This window comes from Callithrix jacchus, chromosome 11 (genome assembly GCF_049354715.1).
Source record: "Callithrix jacchus isolate 240 chromosome 11, calJac240_pri, whole genome shotgun sequence".
Lineage (NCBI taxonomy): Eukaryota > Metazoa > Chordata > Mammalia > Primates > Cebidae > Callithrix > Callithrix jacchus.
Window position 1 is genome coordinate 80,401,227 of NC_133512.1, and position 19,412 is coordinate 80,420,638.

The following is a 19,412-nucleotide window of genomic DNA, read 5'->3' on the forward strand; positions in this document are numbered from 1 at the left end:
TGAGGTGTGTAACAGAGAAAACTACAAAGAAGGAGGAAGATTTGTGTCGGTCTCAGGAGAAAAGAAAATACCAAAGACTTGTGTTAGGAACAGGCTGAATGGCTTTAGAGACATCACAGCTTTGGGATGGGAGTCGAGGCACAGGTCTGAGATCAAATTATTAGGCTAATTTATTATGAAACAATTATAATACAGAAGGATGTCTTTTATATTGCAGTGCCTACTCAGATTTTTCATTCTGTGACTGTGAAGACGTAAGTACTAAAATCATAATTATGTTTAAGAGATGCAGTGACATGTAAAAATTTAGGAGCATCTGCCACAAATGATAGCTCTGTTTGTTTCTTTACATTTTATTTATTTATTTTTTAAATGTCATACTGGTGACAAAAAATCATTATGCTTTCTGATCCATTAACAAACAGAAGCAACACAGGACATTTATTTTCTAGTTTATCCATTCCTAATCTCCTATCCTTACTTGTGCCTTACAAGCCAGAAATTGGCCACATAGTGCTTAACATTATCCTTAGTGTGGGATCATGTACTTTGCCTCATCCTTTCTGGTGAATGTTAACAATTTCCACCCCCTTTCAATGTAATTTTGAGGATTTTTTTCAGAATAGAAGCCATCCTACCTCATGGACTGTCATACAGACACTGTAGGAGATGATTGCAGCTGTCAAATATGGTGGCTTTGAAGTTACAGAGTAAAGGATAAATTAGCCCAGCCTGTCTTTCCACTGGAATTTGGTAATGCTATTGAGCATGCAATGCCTGGCAGATTTACAGGTGGCGGAAATAAAAGATTAATTGTTTTACTTTGTTTATGCCTGGGATGTAACTGAGGCACTAAATAATTTGATTCCCATCAGTAATCTGTTTCCTTTTGTCATTTCCCAACACCTGCCATTCTGCTAATTCATCTTTCTGCTTATAAATGTTAGGCAGTTGAAGGAAAACATCTACTTTTTACTCAGTAATGCTGTACTAGTAATTTGGGAAACTTTCCTCTTTGCATTTGATTTTCCCTTAGTAGGAAACAAAAGATGCTTTCTAAGACTGCAGTCTACTATAGGAATTATGTTTCTTTTCTCATTTAAATTATAATATAAAGAGATAGGTATAGATAGAGGGGAAGGAAATAAGGAAAAAAGAAATAGTTACTACTACAAAAGCCTTTCCTCCTTCACCACTTACTGTAGCTTAGCTTCTGTCTAGATCCAGTAGCAAGGATTTTGAACTGTGAAAATATAAATCTATTTTATTCTTTTATTTTTCATCTTAAAGGAGCCAAATTTCTCAAATTTTCATTTATTTTCTTCTGTCTTGAATCTGTAGCATTGAAATATTTTAAAATACCATAGAATGCCCATCAGCATATCTGACAACCTTCCTCATCCTAATCCTGCACCATGTTCATAAGAATGTGCTCTCCTATAGCACCAGAAGGAGCAAGCCGTAAGTACTGTATGACCCTACTCACTTGCTCATTGCTATGTAGTTGAGAAGTGATATTACTGTTCACATAGTAATCTGGTATTACCTATGGATACAGCTTTTCATCAAGGTACAAATATCCTCAGTGTCATGATTGGACACACCTTCATAGTGTGAATTTAAGCACCTACTGCTTCCACATGCTCTTTCTCTAAAAACAAAACTATCTCTGTCAGTCTCCTACTCAGACCTCAACAATCTTTCCAGATGAATAAATTGTCTGACCGAAAGGAATTAGAAGTTCCTACTAAGAACTATAGGTTTTCTCAGTTTTGACATCAAACTTGTGTTTTCTTTCTTTCCATGCTTTTTTATAAATTTATGAAGGTATCTTTTATTTTCACTTCTTTATTTCTTAATGAGCTTGCCCTCAACTTCAGATCATGGAATGTGATGAGCTGGAGGAATAGAAGAGAGATGAAGCTAGCCAGATAATCCAAGATCCTATCATAAAAGGGACAATGCAATACAAGATTGGACATTATCCTAGAGTTAAGGAGAAGAAAGCATTTTGAAATAATAAGTGATCAAATTCACTGTGTAGGTAGATAATTTTGACAGCAGTGACAAGGATAGTTTAGGAGAGATAGTTTGGACAGTAGAAGGAAGATCACAGAAGGAGACAGTGGCAGCAGTTTAAGAATAAACATGAAGGATTACGTTAACGAAACAATGTGAATAGAGAGGAGGTCATAGATTCTAACAACATTATTAATTAAGTTGTATCAAGTTCTCATTGAAAAATGAGATAAAGAAAAGGAATAAAATGGAAACAACCCCACCCAAGTATCTGACTTTTGTTCTTAGAAAGTGAGCAAAATTAGAAGTTTTAGTAAGGAGTTCAGTTGGGGTGGGCTGATTTCAATATTTGTATATTTGAGTGGAGATATCTAGTAGAAAGTTGTATGTATAGTTAATTAGATTAAGAGATATAAGCCTAAAATAAAGATGGTTGGATGAAACGAACGATGGTTTCAATGAGCACATAAATGATAATGGCTTGAAATCTGTATTTTATTTTGTATTTTATTTAATCTTCCATGTTCTCTTCCCTCTGCCACTATAACTAGGCATATTCCAGGCACTGGAGGCTCTGTAAGCCTATGGATCTGAATAACAACAATAAAAAGGAGACCTTTGGTTAAATTGAAATGAACGTGTGCTATGAACAACAACAAAAGTTTGTATTAAGCTGCTGAGATTGTCGGGGTGTTTAGTTATAACTTAGCTTATCCTGACTTGACAGAGTGATGAGGAAGATCCAGGGACAGAATCTCAGAAAACAGTAGCTGATAAGCAAGAGGTATTGAGAGAAGACTGAGAATAAATAGTCAGAAGAGGTAGGAGGGAGGAGATCATGAAAAAGAAGAAAAAAAGTACCTGAAGCCTAGGGTAAACAAAAGTTCCCAGGAGGAAGGAAGAGTGGATAACATGGGCACTGATTGCTAACCTTGGCAAGAGTCATTTAGATGAGTGTGATGCGGGCAAAACACCAATTGTAATGTGCTAAGAAGTGAAGAAATGTAAAGAAGAGACCTAACATGCACACTGTACTTTTAAGTAGCTTATCTCTCTTTAAAAGGAAGAAAAAATGTATTATGCTTTTGGAAATGGAAGGAAAGACTTGGAAAAATAATTTGATTGAGGTGTTTACAGATGAGCAGCACTAGATCGTATTTGCAAGCTAAGAGCAAAGAGTAGAGAAGGAGAGGCTGAAGGGACAGATGAGAAAGGGTAATGCATGAGCATGTACATGTGAGAAGGGAGTGAAACCTGGTTCACTTGAAGTGAAAAAACTGGCTCCGGAAAATAATAAAGGACAGAGCTTGCATGTCCACTCTCGTAAAAGACAGTGCTCAAGGAGACTTAGCTGTAATAAATCCATTCACTAAACTCTCCTTCATTGAGTTCACTTTGTGGACTAAACTCTGTAGTAGGAATGAATATGCAAAAATGCCATTGGCGTTTTTTTTTTTTTTTTAAGGGTACAAATAAAGCCACTATTCCCTACATTGGTGTTTTGAAAACAGTGGATCTTTCACATTCATCCTGTTATCGTGTAAAGAGAAAATAGCTTTACTTTGAGATTAATTGCATTTATGCTTCTTTTTTCCCTCACAGGACTTGGTGCTCTTGGTGGTAGGGTGGGAGTGCAGTGGTGTTTGTTTAAGATTTACTAAGCAGGAAGATTATTTTTAAATTTCTGGCTGCTATAAAACACCAGTGCCTCACTGATCCTTAGGGAATGTATGGACACATTAAGTTTATCTTTTGAAAATTATCATATTATGAATCTGATTACATTCAGTTCTTGTCCTCAATATATTGTTCTGTTCCCTGTTGGAGTTATTTACTGTGTATATTTGTTCTTGGAAACGATGTACTGCATAAATATTAAGAATATTTGAAAAAAAAATTCCACGTGTTTATTTGCCATTAGTTTTTTAATGATTACTGAGAGAAGGGAGTGAAACTGGTTCACTTGAACCAGGATCAAGTGAATCGCTAATCCAATGTTTATACTCTTTTATGTGAGAATCAATGAGTTTGGGACAAAGGCTCATAAATTTTAAGGTTCATTTCAAATGTTCTTTTATGTTTGTATGTAGAACACCCCCCAGAAAGATGCTAATGCTTTCTTAACACTATCATTTTGATATATGATCAGAAATTGTATAATTCCTTGTCATTTAGATTGGCCTTTTAAATTTTGTCAATATATTAAAAGAATTCATGTCTCAGAAATTCTTTGGAGTTGAGGTTGCATGTATTATTAAAAAAACTAAAGTGATTCAACGTTGTTTTTCCTATTTTATCATTAGGAAACTGCTTTAATTGACTCCCTTGTAACTTATCCTTCCAAAAAATAAAATAATTCTAGTTTCTAATGTATGACTATGACATTACTCACCCACAGGTATCCTGATTATTTGATTCTATAAGCATGAAACGTACACAGTAAAAAATTAGAAAATAGTACAATGGCAAAGCCAACCTAGAAATCTGAAATTTTAAAATAAAATAGAAAACATTGAAGAGTAGCTCAGTATGTGAAAACTTATGTGATGTTCCACCCTTTCTAGCTAACTACTTCTATCTACTTTACTGCCATGTTTAACATTTTTATTAGCACACTTTCATAGTCCATAAAGACTATGTTGTTGGAAGATACAATGGGAGGAATTCTAGTTTTAGGTACAAAATTTAATGAGTTCTAAGATTTTTTCCAATACCAAGATTTGATAATTCCATGATACTAACTCTCATTCCTTAATTGTCTGATCTTCTTGCAGATTATTCCATATTATTTTAGATATGAGGAGCCTCCCTTAACTATTTCCCTGAACTTTGCCCTTATCAACGGAATTACTGTTAATCTCCTTTGAATTACTGAGTTTATAATTTATGATGGAAAATAAACTTAGTTATTTATACAAAGGAGGCTAAACAAGTTCTTTTGAAAATGACCTCAGAATCTCAGAGGTAAATTGTAGGATTGCTATACTGCCATTCTCCTTTAAAATTTAATGAACAGTATTTGAAAAACACTAGGGAAGTTCTTCTAAAATGGCCAAATAAACTCCTACGAGACACATCTCCAAGCAGAGACAAAATATAAACTCTGGACAAAAATACAATAAAACACTACGTGTAAGTTCTAGAGCATCAACAGCCTCAAAGCAAGCATATTCTAGAGAGGGCTCTAAAACTTAAGGTATTCCCTTGGGGGTAAATTTTTCATCATTTTTAGGTTTAACTCTTAGAGATTTCATGGCAAATCACAGCCTCAGAAATAAGAGGAAATCCAGGAACTAAAAGAACAAACAGCAAAACGCACTCATTGTGTGTATTCTCTGCCTAAGTCTCTACCAAACCTAAACCGCACCTACATGGAGCGTATTGTGAATGGTCGGCCAAAGAAGAGGGGGCGGGGAGGATTATGCTTGAGCTCCTTGGTCAGCTAGCAGCCATCACCTGTACTATTCTTCCTACTACAAAAGTCGTGTAATTACTTAGTATGCCATCAATAACCTGAGCCTGAAGATTGCTCCCAGTCACGCATTCATCAAAGACCCTAGATATCTTAAAACTTAGACAATGATAATGTGTCTTTGAATGAATTCACCAAATATTTTTCTTCAATCCTGTGAAAAAAGGGAACACAGAGAGACTAATGGAGCTGCAAATTAAAAAAAAAAAAAAAAGTGGCTCAAGTTTCCTTTAGACCATCAAGAGACTGAAATCTAACAATGGTGAAAATGAGCTGTGTAAAATGAAGTGTACCTTATTCTTGAAATAATACATGAATCAATCATCCCGGATGCATAAATCAACTGAACTGTCAAAATGTATATTGTATAACTCATTCCAAGCCCATTACCTGAAAGAACAAGTAAAATGCATTGACAAACTTGCATCTTATGCAAGATGGTAGTAAGCTCTGCCTAAGTATATGATGGATGGATGGATGGATGGATGGATGGATGGATGGATGGATGAATAGATAGATACAGATTTTTTTAGCAAGCAAATCCTGAGAAACAAAAAGAAAACTGAGCATGCCACTCGCTACTCCTTCCTACCCGAAGAAGAAAATATAATAAGATCCATGTGCTATAATGAGGCAAAGAATCAGACATAAAATATTCATGTATAATTGGACTTTTGTCTTTAAATTAGCATACAATTTTAGTGCCTGATAAATGATAGCAGAACTTTAACATTTACTGATAGTCAAGAGAATTGTCAAGTTAGTAAAAGTGCTCCATGCACTGGTACAATGAACGACACAGCTCAGCACAACAGTTAACAGCTACCAAGTCCAACAGACCTATCACTGCAGGGAGGTTGAAGGAGGGCAAAATGATAGTGCCCTCATCCTCAAGGAAGGTAGTTTTTATAAGAGAAAAACAAATACATTCTCAAAAAAATAATAAATGATAAAAGAAAGGTAAATACAAAGTACTTTGAATGGTACAATATTGAGAGTAATTAATTTGAGTCAGGAATGTTGCTGAAGAATCAAGAGTAGATTTGGCATTTAAACTTAGGGATTTTAGAAGTGTTTGTATAGTTCTAAAATTGAAGATCTGTCATTTTTGAGAAATGCCAAAATGTTGTATAATTATATCTATGTCCTACTATAGAAGGAGTTATTCGTAAGCTCATTTGCCCTTATTAATCTGATTATAATTCCACCACTGATCTGTTTTACAGTCACTTAATTTGATCAAGAAATTCACATTGTTTATGCATTAATTTGTGAAACATTTGTTGAGTGCTTCCTACATGTCAGTTCCTGCACTTTTCTGATACCAGCAACACCATTAAGTAATCATCCAGCTTTTGCTTGAACAGCTCCAGGCACAGAAAAGGACAATTCAAGTTGACAAAATACCTTTTCATTACATTTGAATGAAACATGCCTCCCAGTATCTTTGTTTGTTCATCTAACAAATATTTCAATAACTACTATGGGATGGGCATTATATAGGACACAAAAGATGAATATTAATTTAATATTCCCAGGAAGCTAACACCGATTTATTCTAGCTCTATTATGAATCACATAAAATGGGGTTCCCAATTTTGGCTGTCTAATTATTCTTACGTGGAAATATTTTTAAAATGCATATTTTCAGGAGACACCCCTGATTCTTTTTATTCAGTAGTTCCGGGGTAGAGTATGAAATCTGTTTTATCAATTTTATAAGTGATATCTAAGCACAGTCAAGTTTCTTTTGATGAAAAAATCTCTTTTTTACAGTATAGCCATTTTGACACGTGAAACAGTTATTCTCTACTCCCCCAACTTCCTTTCTTCTCTTCTGTGCATCATGTATCAGGGTTTTAAGTCTTGGAATTATTATAATCAAAATTATTTAACCAACAACTTGACAATCTTCATGTTATTTTATTAAAATACCCTTGGCCATATCAAACCTGCAGGATAGAAATATTTTCTCTTGTTGCTGTGGTTTTTCTGTCAGTTCAAACCTAATAATACCAAAAAAGGGAATTAATTTGGCCTCTACTCATCTGGTATTGTGATCAATGAAAAAGACTATAGGTTGCAATATGCCAAAAGATATTTTAGAAGTATACTAACTAATATATGCAGGAATATATGATAACTCTTTGAGAGCCCTTTAAACTACCTGCTTACAAATATTAATTGTGCTAATCCAGAATTAACCATTTTTTCATTAGTAGTTAACCCCCTTAACAAAACTATGGTTTTATTTTACTTTTACTTTTAACTGGAGTGAGAGGGAAAGGGATCTAAAATGGAAAATAGTGATGGTAAAAAATGATTTTTACCACGTGGTAAACTTTTATATTTTTTTAAGTAAAAAGCTGAGTCAAAATAATAAAAACAGCTAGTGTCAACATAACTTTGTGAGTTAAATAATATTTGCCTTAAATCAGCAAAAATGCACTGTGGACATGAAGGGCCAGCAATGTTTAACTCTCCACTTTATATAGCTGTAATTTCTCCTTTGTGATTTTCAGAGACTGCATCACAGCAACTTAGAAAAGTCGCTGCTGCATCATGAATGCTGAGAGATTCTTGTGGACACCAGCTGAAATGAATCATGGTTCCACAGCTGATCCAGCTGATGTACCCTGACAAAGTTCTGATTTCGATCACCACTTTCACCTCGAGGGTGCACTGCTACCCAACACAATCCATAAAATAATCTGTCAGAAATTAAACTCTGAGTGTGTTTTGGGGGTGAGGGGCAGAGGGTGATAGCAAGATAAGCTAAATGAAGAGCTTCTCTGAGATGATTCTGTTAAACCATATTTTAAGGCTGAACATTGCAGTGCCAAAAAGCTTCAACATTGAGAAGCTATCCATGTGGTGCCAAAATGTTCACTGAGGATACAAATGAGACACCAAAATCTGACAACTGCTGAAGATGTGGTAGGGAAAAGCATTTCATCTGAACAGACATAAATTTCTTTTTTAATACATTATTTCACATTCACAGAAAATACACATTTGTTGTCACCCATAACAACTATTTTGAACTTTTGGGTAAATCATATGCATATTTTAAAATGTAATTTTATGGACTACAAGGTGTGAGTTTTTACTGTAGATTTTTGAAAATAAATATTCAAAATATTGAGAAAAAAATGACTTCAAAAAGTACCTTTTACCTCTCTATTTATAATAATATCTGCTTTGTTAAAATATACAATATTTTTCATTAAAGAAAGTGTATTCCTGTGGAATTATTAATTTTAAAAAGTACTAAAATAGTAAACATACTGAAAAAGTATCAGTTCTTAAGTACAGCGCCTTGATTTAGAGGAAAAGGGGCCAATGTTACTTTCTCATTTATTTTAATGCAATAAAAAACATTTCCTTAGTAGAAATAAATTTCCTTTAATAATTTAGTTACATTACAATCATTTTATGCTCGCCATTCATCTGTCATTGTCATTTTAAGAGCGGTGTCCTTAAGGAATAGCTACTTGCTGTCTTGATCTTTCTCGTCTATTCTTTCTTTCCTGACACGGACTTAATTTTCATTTGAAAAAAAAAAAAAAAATCCCTGTTTCACTAGACTACTACTAACATTCTCAAAGCATGCAGGAAGAGTCTGGGGCATAATGCTGCCTAATCTCCAGTATTTCCAAAGGGCTTGAAAGAAGCCATTTAACCATCCAAACACCCACCATTGGTAGTGAATGAATGCATAACAATGACAGTATCCTGTGGGATTGTATACAAGTCAAGAACAAATTCCTCAGGATCAGCTTATTATTTTTGAAATGTTCTGTTTTCCCACCTATAACTGCTCTGCATTGAGCTAGCTAGTCATGTGTAAACAAATAGTTTGCACCTCAGATTTAAATCACATTGTTCTCACTGCAGTAACTTGTATTTTTAGTTATTGTTTTCACCATATTCAGTGGCCTGAATGAACAAATAGTCGCCACCTTCATGTAGCTCTATGGATCATTTTCTATCAACATCATCCTCACCAACCTCATTATTATTAAGTAAAATGTGGTTTATATCTTAGAGTGGATAGTACTTTACAGGCACACTTTCATTTCACCACCATCACAATCATGAGCAGGAAGAATGGAGGTTCCACTGGCTTAATCAACACAAATTCAAGTTCTGACCAGCAAGTTGATTTTACTGACCTAACTCGACACAAAGCTAATCCCAGGCAAAATTGTGAATCAGGCAAAATTTTTACTTTGCTAATTTGCTTTCATGAAATTTTGTTTTCTTTTTATTCTTCCTTGTCTTTGCCCCATTTTCTTCCTATGACCTCTTCTTGATTTGTTTCCTCTTCCTAAGTTTCTCAGGAATCCTAAAAAATTAGCTAGCCAAATAATTCACCCCAAAAATAACCATTGATGAAAACAAATTTTACCTACAGGACTATATTTTTTTTTGATCCTCATAAAAATCCTGCATGTAATCCTCATTTGCCATTTCTTAGATGTAAGTATATTTTTCAAAGTTACATATCAAGGGTCCTTAATGATTATTTAAATATATATTTTAACAGCTAGAATGCCCACTACATGAGGATTTGAGAAAGAGGATATCTGATGAAGATTAGATTTATTGACTTTATTTTTTAAATTTTTTATTGCATTTTTTTTAATTTCAATAACTTTTTTTTTTTTTGAGACAGAGTTTCACTCTTGTTACCCAGGCTGGATGGAGTGCAATGGCATGATCTCAGCTCACCACAACCTCCGCCTCCTGGGTTCAGGCAATTCTCCTGCCTCAGCCTCCTGAGTAGCTGGGATTACAGGCACATACCACCATGCCCAGCTAATTTTTTGTATTTTTTTTAGTAGAGACGGGGTTTCACCATGTTGACCAGGATGGTCTCGATCTATTGACCTCATGATCCACCCGCCTCGGCCTCCCAAAGTACTGGGATTACAGGCTTAAGCCACTGTGCCCAGCCCTATTTCAATAGCTTTAAGGGTACAAATAGTTTTTGGTTACTTGGATGAATTTTATAGTGGTAAAATCTTGGCATTTAGTGTACCTGTCACCTGAGTGTATATTGTATCCAACAGGTAGTTTTTCATTCCTTGCTCCCCATTATCCTCCCTCTTCTAAATCTCTAATGTTCATTATACCACTCTGTATACATTTGTGTACCCATAGCTTAGTTCCCACTTGTAAGTCAGAGTATTTGGTATTTGATTTTTCATGCCTGAGTTACTTCACCTAGGATAATGGTCTCCAGTCCATTCAGGTGGCTGCAAAACACATTATTTCATTCTTTTTTTATGACTTAATAGTACTCATGGTGTGTGTGCATATGTATATATATATATTTCATTTTATTTATTCGCTCATTGGTTGATGAATATTAAGGTCGATTCCACATTTTTGCAGTTGTGAACTGTGCTGTGATAAATATACATGTGCAGGTGTCTTTTTAATATCATGATTTCTTTTCCTTTGTTTCAATACGTAGTAGTGGGATTACTTGATCAAATGGTAGTTCTATTTGTAGTTTTTTGAAACATCTCCATATTTTATTTGCATAGAGGTTGTACTGATTTACATTCCAGCCAACAGTGTATAAGCATTCCCTTTTCATCACATAAGGAGGACAAGGTTTAATTCAAATGAGTGAAAGCTTAGAAAGTAGAACTTTATACTCCAGAGATGTTTATTATTGTTGTTATTATTATTTTGTCAGGACACTAACTGGCATGTCTCAAGCTGTACCACATAAGTAGGCTCCCACCTCAAGCAGCTTTGATCTTATGCTGCTTTGCAATTTATGAGATACTAAATGTTCAATAAATTGACAGATATCTGATGGCTAATTAACTGAAAGAACTCAAGGAATATACAGATTGGAAAAATTGGTGCAGATTAAATAACTGTGGGTGGCGATAACTAGAATGAAAGAAAGGGGAACAATAAATAATAAATCTCCATGGCCAGGCATAGTGGCTCACTCCTATAATCCTAACACTTTGGTAATCTAAGGCAGGTAGGTCTCTTGAGCCCAGGAGTTCAAAACTAGCCTGAGCAACGTGGTAAAACCCTGTCTCAAAAAACAAACAGAAAAAGCCAGATGTGCTGGTACACAGCTGTAGTCCCAGCTACTCAGGAAGCTGAGGGGGAAGGATCACCTGAGACCCAGGAAGTCAAGGCTACAGGACCCGAGGTCCTGGCACTGCACTCCAGCCTGGGTGAAAAAGCAAGACCCTGTCTCAAAATAATAAAAGAAATCATCTCTCTCCTTTATTGTGATTTGGGAATAAGTAAGGGAATAATGGCTTACTGATAAATAAAAGGAAGGTAAGACACTTATTATAGGTTATTTTAATAAACTGTGTGCTGTAAAGAATTATACTTGGTTGAATTATCTCAAAACAATGCTGGACAAAATGTGGAGATGCAGAATGTAAAAAAAAGTGCACAATTTATTTTGTGCAAAATCAACCTTTCACGCAAAGAATAACATTATATGGGGGGAGAATAAACTACTATTTGAAATGAAAGAGATTATGAAAGTCTTTTCTTATCTGTGTAGTCCATCCATCTCTGCATCAGAATCACAAATTTCCAGGCTAGAGTCCAAGACTGTCAGAAATGGAATCTCTAGGAGTAGGACTATGGTATCTTAACTTTTTTTTTGAGCACAGGTCATATAAAAGATTGAACACATAGTCACATAAAAAATTAGAACTACTGGTGAAAGGGATGCTCCCAGTAGTAAGCTATAAGAAAACTAGCAATGTGTTAATTACTTGTGAAATGTCATTATATATTTAAATATATGTATATACATTTATATATGTGTGTGTATACATATACACACATGTCCTTTTGGAGTGAAATTTACATTGATTGTCATCTATTTTTTCTACTAAATTTGGAAATGATCTGTTTCAGCATTTATCCAAGCTACTTTAAGCCACAACTTTTCTAACATATTTGGTGAAAATTATTGACTCACTGTCAGTACACAATGTCAGTGGCTTCTCATATTTGTGATTATCATCTACATTGCCCTCTCCTCTTCCCTCTACCAGGTGAAAAGGTCTTGAGCATCTTATTTCCTAAAATGTTCTGTTGGATAATTTTCTTTTTAAAAGCACTCAACTGCCATATATATATATATATATATATATATATATATATATATATATATAGCGCTGAAATGTGGATTAAATGACAAAGTGGAAGGACCTGAAATACAAAATGTAAACTCAGAGGACAAGAATATTTCATGTCAAGGACAGACTAGAAGATGCTGAATTCAGTAATGACAGACTATTAAACAGTTTCTAAAAGGATATTTTTTATCCCTAGTAAAATGTAAATTATAGCAATCTCTTTTCAAAAAGTCTGCAACACAACAAAATTGGCTTTGGATAGATATAAAAGTAGTGATTCCCTGACCATATGATAGTGCCAAATTAGATTTTATTCTCTTTGGAAGGATTTTTTTTCTCCCTTTGGTAGAAAAAAGGGTAAGGAAAGGCCTTTGAAATATATTAACAGGAATTAAAAACCAAAAGCTTCACTGAAAATTGGAGACAGGAAACATTTACTTTTAAAGATAGATTTCTTAAATAAAAAATAGAACTATTATCCAAATTCAATCTAAACATACATAAAAATCAATCTAATACATCAAAATGACATATTGTGATTTGTTCTTGAGCAATATCATGGAGTGTATTTACACAAAGTATAGCCTACTAGATGGCATAGCCTACTACACCCCTAAACAGTGTGGTATAGACTATTGCACCTGAGCTTCAAACCTGTACATCATACTGTCCTAAGTACTGTAGGCAATTGTGACAGAACGGTAAGTATTTGTGCATCTAAACATAACTAAACATAGAAGTACAGTAAGATATGGTATAAAAGATTTAAACAAAAATGGTACACTTGTATAAGGCATTTACCATGAATGGAGCCTGCAGAACTGGAATTCTCCCTGGCTGAGAAGTAAGTGAGCAGTGAATGAATGTGAAGACCCAGGACATGTACACTACCGTAGACTTTATCAACACTGCCCACTTAAGCTACAGTAAACTTACTTAAGTTTTTTTCTTTCTTTAATAATAAATTGGCTTCAGCTTACTAAACTGTTTTTACTTTTGTAAACTTTTTAATTAAAAAAAAACTTTTTTACTCTTTTGCAATACGTAGCTTAAAACACAAACACAGTGTACAGCTGTCAAAAAAAATTCCTTACATTCTTATTCTATAAACTTCATTATAAACATTTTGGTTAAGCTTTCTTTCTTAGGTTATAGCATTGTTGGAACTGTTTCTGTCTAGCTTGTTTATTGTTGACTCATGGGAGCCAGTGACGTGAATACAGACTTTGGGAATCCCCTCTCTGGTCCTTTACCTTCTGAGAATACCTTTCCAAAAGCCACAGTTTTCCTGAATTTGTTTTTCTAAATTTTCAAGAGAGGAAGAATGTGCACAGTAGGATGACTGCATCTAGTCTCAGGATAACAGCTGGGAAGACAAAAATCCACTTTGTGTAACTGCACTCCTCTAAGCATATACTTGGCACCGGAATCTGTCAAATTTTCTTTATTCTAGACTGTCTTAAGGGAGCTGCTTTCTGTATTTTATATTCATTTTAGTGGGAGATCTGATCTAGTATAATCAGTATCAAAAGTTTAAATCTAAATTACCTGTTTAAGTATTTGCTGTGTCCATTATTTCATTTTTTTTCTTCAGGAATTCCAGTTATTGGCATGTTAAATTTCCTTTTTCTATGGCTATTATTGCCTCTCCAATCTTTTATAATACATTCTTACTTCAATGTATTATTACTATATTATCTTTGATCTTTACTGAGCCTTACACAATTCCTCTTCTTGCTTGTACCCCTTGCAGTTCTGTCTTAAATTTTCTAAGCATGTCTTTTTTTCTTCCGCCTCTTACATTGCATTTTCTGCCCATGACTCACTATGTGGTTACAGAATTCTTATTTTTCTGATACAGTTTCTGTTTAGAAAACCTATTGACTGTTTATGACTTTTAAACCAAAATATTTGGCACAATTTCCATCTGCTATGTAGTAACATTTTCTGGGAGATATTTATTTATTAGAAAGTTTTGCTACTTCTTTTAGCATTTTTTTGTTGCTAAAATATCTCTGTGCTATGCTGTGCTGATTTGTGTCTCAGCATTGAATTTGGATTGTCTCTGATGTGTTATTTTAGGAGGTTCCTGTGATATGGGGGTTGGGACTGAGTCAGGAAGAAATACATAGCATCCAATGTTGTGATAACATGTTTCTACCGTTTAAAGGATCCTTCTCTGCTGTCACAAAGTCAATCCACTTTCTACAAATATGGCTTATAGTGTGGTTCTTTTTAAAGTAATCTCTCCTCATTTTCTCTGAACCAAATTTGTTCTAAAGGGTCTACCAAAGGGTCTACTTCTCTCTGTCTACTCTAATTTTCTTTTGCATTGTTGAAAACACAGAATCATGCTTTTATAACTTAAAAAATACCCTAACTCTGAGAATTTTCTTGCAAAAATGTCCTGAAATGTGTTTCCATTGGATCCTCCTCTTTTCCTCTTACCTATTCCTGCGTGGCTTTTGGCCAATATCAGTTGTTTTTAACAGTCTTAATGGGAGGTGGGGTGCTGTGGATTTTACCTTTCTTGAAACTTCATTAAAACTGGATTTTGTGAATATATATGAACATATTTGTGAAGCTGTAATTGGTAAGAAAAGAGAAGAAATGATGCTGATTTTCACAATCTTGATCATAATGAAGATGGCATTGTCAGGTTTGTTTTTTCTTTTTTATTTTCTATTGTTTTCATTGAGTAAAGTACCTTTTTAAATTTGCATTGCAACAGATGTCCAGTTCAATTTTAAATTATGATGTTCAATGGGCTAAACAGAGTTAATATTACATTTATTTAGATGCTATTAGATTCTATCTATGTTATTAAAAAATAAATAAAAGGTTATTTGTTCATATGTCAATATGTAAGCATAAAAGGAAACATTAATAAGTCCAATAAATAGAAAAAAGAAAAATCAGTGACAACTCTAAGATATGCTTCTGAAAAATCAAGTGTTCCCAGATACATAATCAGTATTTCCTGGTTGAAACAAAAATAAAGACCAGGCACAGTGGATCACACAGGGGATCCCAGCTCTTTGGGAGGCCGAGGTGGGTAGATCACAAGGCCAGAAGTTCAAGCCCAGCCTGGCCAAGATGGTGAAACCTTTTCTCTACTAAAAATAAGAAAAGAAATAGCTGGGCATGGTGGCAGTCGCCTGTAATTCCAGCTACTCTGGTGGCTGAAGCAGATACTTGCTTTACCCTGTGAGGTAGAGGCTGCAGTGAGCTGATATGCACTGCCCTCCAGCCTGGGCAACAGAGTGAGACTATGTCTCCAAAAAAAGAAAAGAAAAGTAAGAACCAGATACACAAAGTATGAGGCATAATATTTAAAGTTTTAATATATTTAAGAGTCTAGCTACACATTAAGTCTACACATGTGATGTTTCTGTTTCAAAAATGTGAAATAATATTTGCTTCTTAATAGTTTTACCACAAAATTAGAAGATTTAAAATAGTCATACTTTTATCCACTAGAAATACCGACTATTGACACTTGATTATATTTCTTCCCAGTCTGTTTTCCATGTGGTGTGTGTACATGTGCATGTGTATGCAAATGTGAGTGGATGGATGGATGGACAGATAGATATTGACAGATTTTGTTTATTTTTAAAGCACACTTTTTCATCTGGTACTATATATTGGGTATATTCAAATATTTTTTTTTTTTTTTGCAGTATGACATTATTGCCTTAATAATATTTTAACATATAAATGATTCTAATATATTTGGAATTAAAGGTGGTTTCTAAATGTTTGCTACTATAAATAATAACCTTATATTTATTTTACTTATTTATTTATTTGTTTATTGAGAAAGGAGTTTCACTCTGTCACCTAGGTTGGAGTGCAGTGGCACAATCTCTGCTCACTGCAACCTCCACCTCCCAGGTTCAATTCATTCTCCTGCATCAGCCTCCCGAGTAGCTTGGATTACAGGAGTCTGCCACCATGTCCAGCTAATTTTTGTGTTTTCCGTAGAGACAGGGTTTCGCCATGTTGACCAGGCTAGTCTCGAACACCAGCCTCAAGTGATCCTCCCACCTTGGCCTCCCAAAATGCTGGGATTACAGGCATGAGTCACTGTGCTAAGCCAAACCCCTTAAACTTTAGTTCATAGCTCTGTTTAGGTCATAATGGTGGATTCTGACATATAGAATTAGCATGGACTATGAACATCTTTAAGGCCCTAGACAATGTACTATAACAAATTTGTTTCTAGAAAATCTGAGAGAATTTATATATTGCCAGTACTAAATATAGCTGTGCCTGTCATCTGACAATAATATTTGTTTGTTTAACCTCTGCCAAATCATCAGGAGAGACATTTTTCTGGTAGTTTGCTAGTGTTCTCTCACCAAATTACCACCAATTTGAGGCATAAAACAATATTCTTATTATTTCAGAGTTCTATGGGTCAGACATGCAGGTACAGTATAGTTCAGCTGTTTCTCTTGTCCTGGTTTCACAAAGCCGAAATCAAAGTGTGAGCATGGCTGTGTTTTTTTCTAGAGGACCTAGGAATGAATCCACTTCCAAGCTCATTCAGGCTGTTGGAAGAATTCAGTTCCATGCAGTTGTAGGACTGAAGTCCAAGATAACTCGCTGGCTGTCGGCTGTGGTTCGTTCTCAGCTTTCAGAAGCCATTCAAATGTTTTGGCTGGAACTCCTTTCTCCATCTTCAAAGCTAGCAAAGGCAGGCTGAGTCCTTCTCATGCTTCTAATCTCCCCAAACTCCCCTTCTTTCTCAACTCTCCTCCCTCCTTTCACGCCATTTCTGACTGACACTTCTGCCTTCTGCGGCTGCTTTTCAAGGCTTCTATGATAACACTGAACCCAGAATAATCGTTTTTAGCTTTAGTTTAACCTTCATTTATGTATGGTAGAAAAATGTTTTTTGTAGTTTAATTGGTCATATATATTATTTCTATTTTTTGTGGGTAGAAGGTTGTGTCATTTGCTAATTTCATTTGAGGTAACAGCATTTTATTTTTATATATTTATATAAAATACATTACTTTTATATAGTATTTATATATACTGTATCTAAGTTTTATGTTTTAAGGATATTGAATATTTCTTGCTTTTATAACATAAAGTTTTATAGTTATTATTTTAACGCTTCTTGGCTTTATTTCATGTTTGCTGTAAGGTCCAAATATGTGTTTTTAAATAGCTAAGTTTCCAATAATATTTTGCAGATCAAAATATATATCGCAATATATTTTGATTTGCATTCCTTGTTCAACATCAGTATCTTATATTTCAACTCTTTACATGAGCTATTCTTTTCCATTGATTTATTTGTTTACTTTCATATTAATATCATTGTATGTAAAATGCTGTCAGATTATCTGAAATATAAAGTCAAGGAGCATGTTCATCACTTTTGTTTTAAAATTTTAAAACTCACTTTGACATTATTCTTGAATTTTAATTCTAGAATGTCCCCTTCTAAAGAAATCCACTGAAACTTTAATAGAGACTTCATTCATCATATAAGTGAATTTAAGATTAACTTTCTCCCTTTTAAATGATCATTTTAAGACTATATAAATGAATGTCATTCATTCCCGCTCTCTGCATGTGTGGGCGGATGCGGAAGAAGGTATGTCTACCAACACATGTCCTGGTTACTTTGAAGAATTTTGCTCATACTATTATTAGTGAAATGTCTTGCTTTAATATAGCCAATGCACATATTTACTTTTTGGCTTACCATTTTTGTGAATTTTCAAATTACAAAATAATTCTACTGTTTGTTTGATAAGCTATGTACACATGGATATACTCCATAAAAGGTACTATTTTGATTATTTTGACTCTTCCTTTTTAATGATTTGATGTAATGATATGAAGTCTTGGTTTTCTGATGATAATGCCTTTCTTTTGTGCTTATTGCAAAAATACTATCTTTCAGTATGGTAAAAAATGAAATTTTTGCAACTTTATTTATTATACTATAAAATCATCTACCATTATCTACTTTGTTCACTTATTATCAGAAAGCTAATAAAGGCTTGCTAAATTAATGCTCAGTTATATTTCTATCATCTTTTTGCATTTTTAATAATTTTTGCTATGCTTTTTAATATTCTCAAACTACAATGATTTATAAATATGTTTTTTGTATTTTGCATTTCTTAGGATAAAAAATTATTTTCTTATTTAGTTATGTGATGTTTATTATTTTACATAACATGAAGTTACTTATTTTCATTTGATTTGAATTTATTTTATAAAACTATACAATTCTTTTTATTTTTTACATTTCTAAGAAATTTTATTTTAGTCTTCACTGACATAAGCCATGCAGATTTGTATTTAAGTTTTCTTTATGACAGAAAGAAAAATAAATACTTGTGTTTATTACTGTAATGATGTTTGCTCATATTTCCTTTGGATACAACTTTTTCTAATTTTCATACTTTCTCATTTTACTTTTTAAAATTTTTGAAAGTTTTGCTATATTGACATTTGTTTTATTTATTCAGTCATTTTAATGTTATCCATGTTTATTGAGTTATTATTTTACAAATACCACTAAAATTTTCAAAACTACTTTTTAACATTTTTTTATTTAACAATTTAGGATTAAAAAATGAAACATTTTCTACATATTCCTTTTCCACCCACTCTTATATACGTGGGTTTTCATAAGTGTAATATGTATCTTAATAACCAGCTTATCTCTAAGTCATTTATATTTTACCTAGCCTCACAACAATAAAACTGACATTACCTTTCAGATTGGTAACAAATTAATTTCAAAA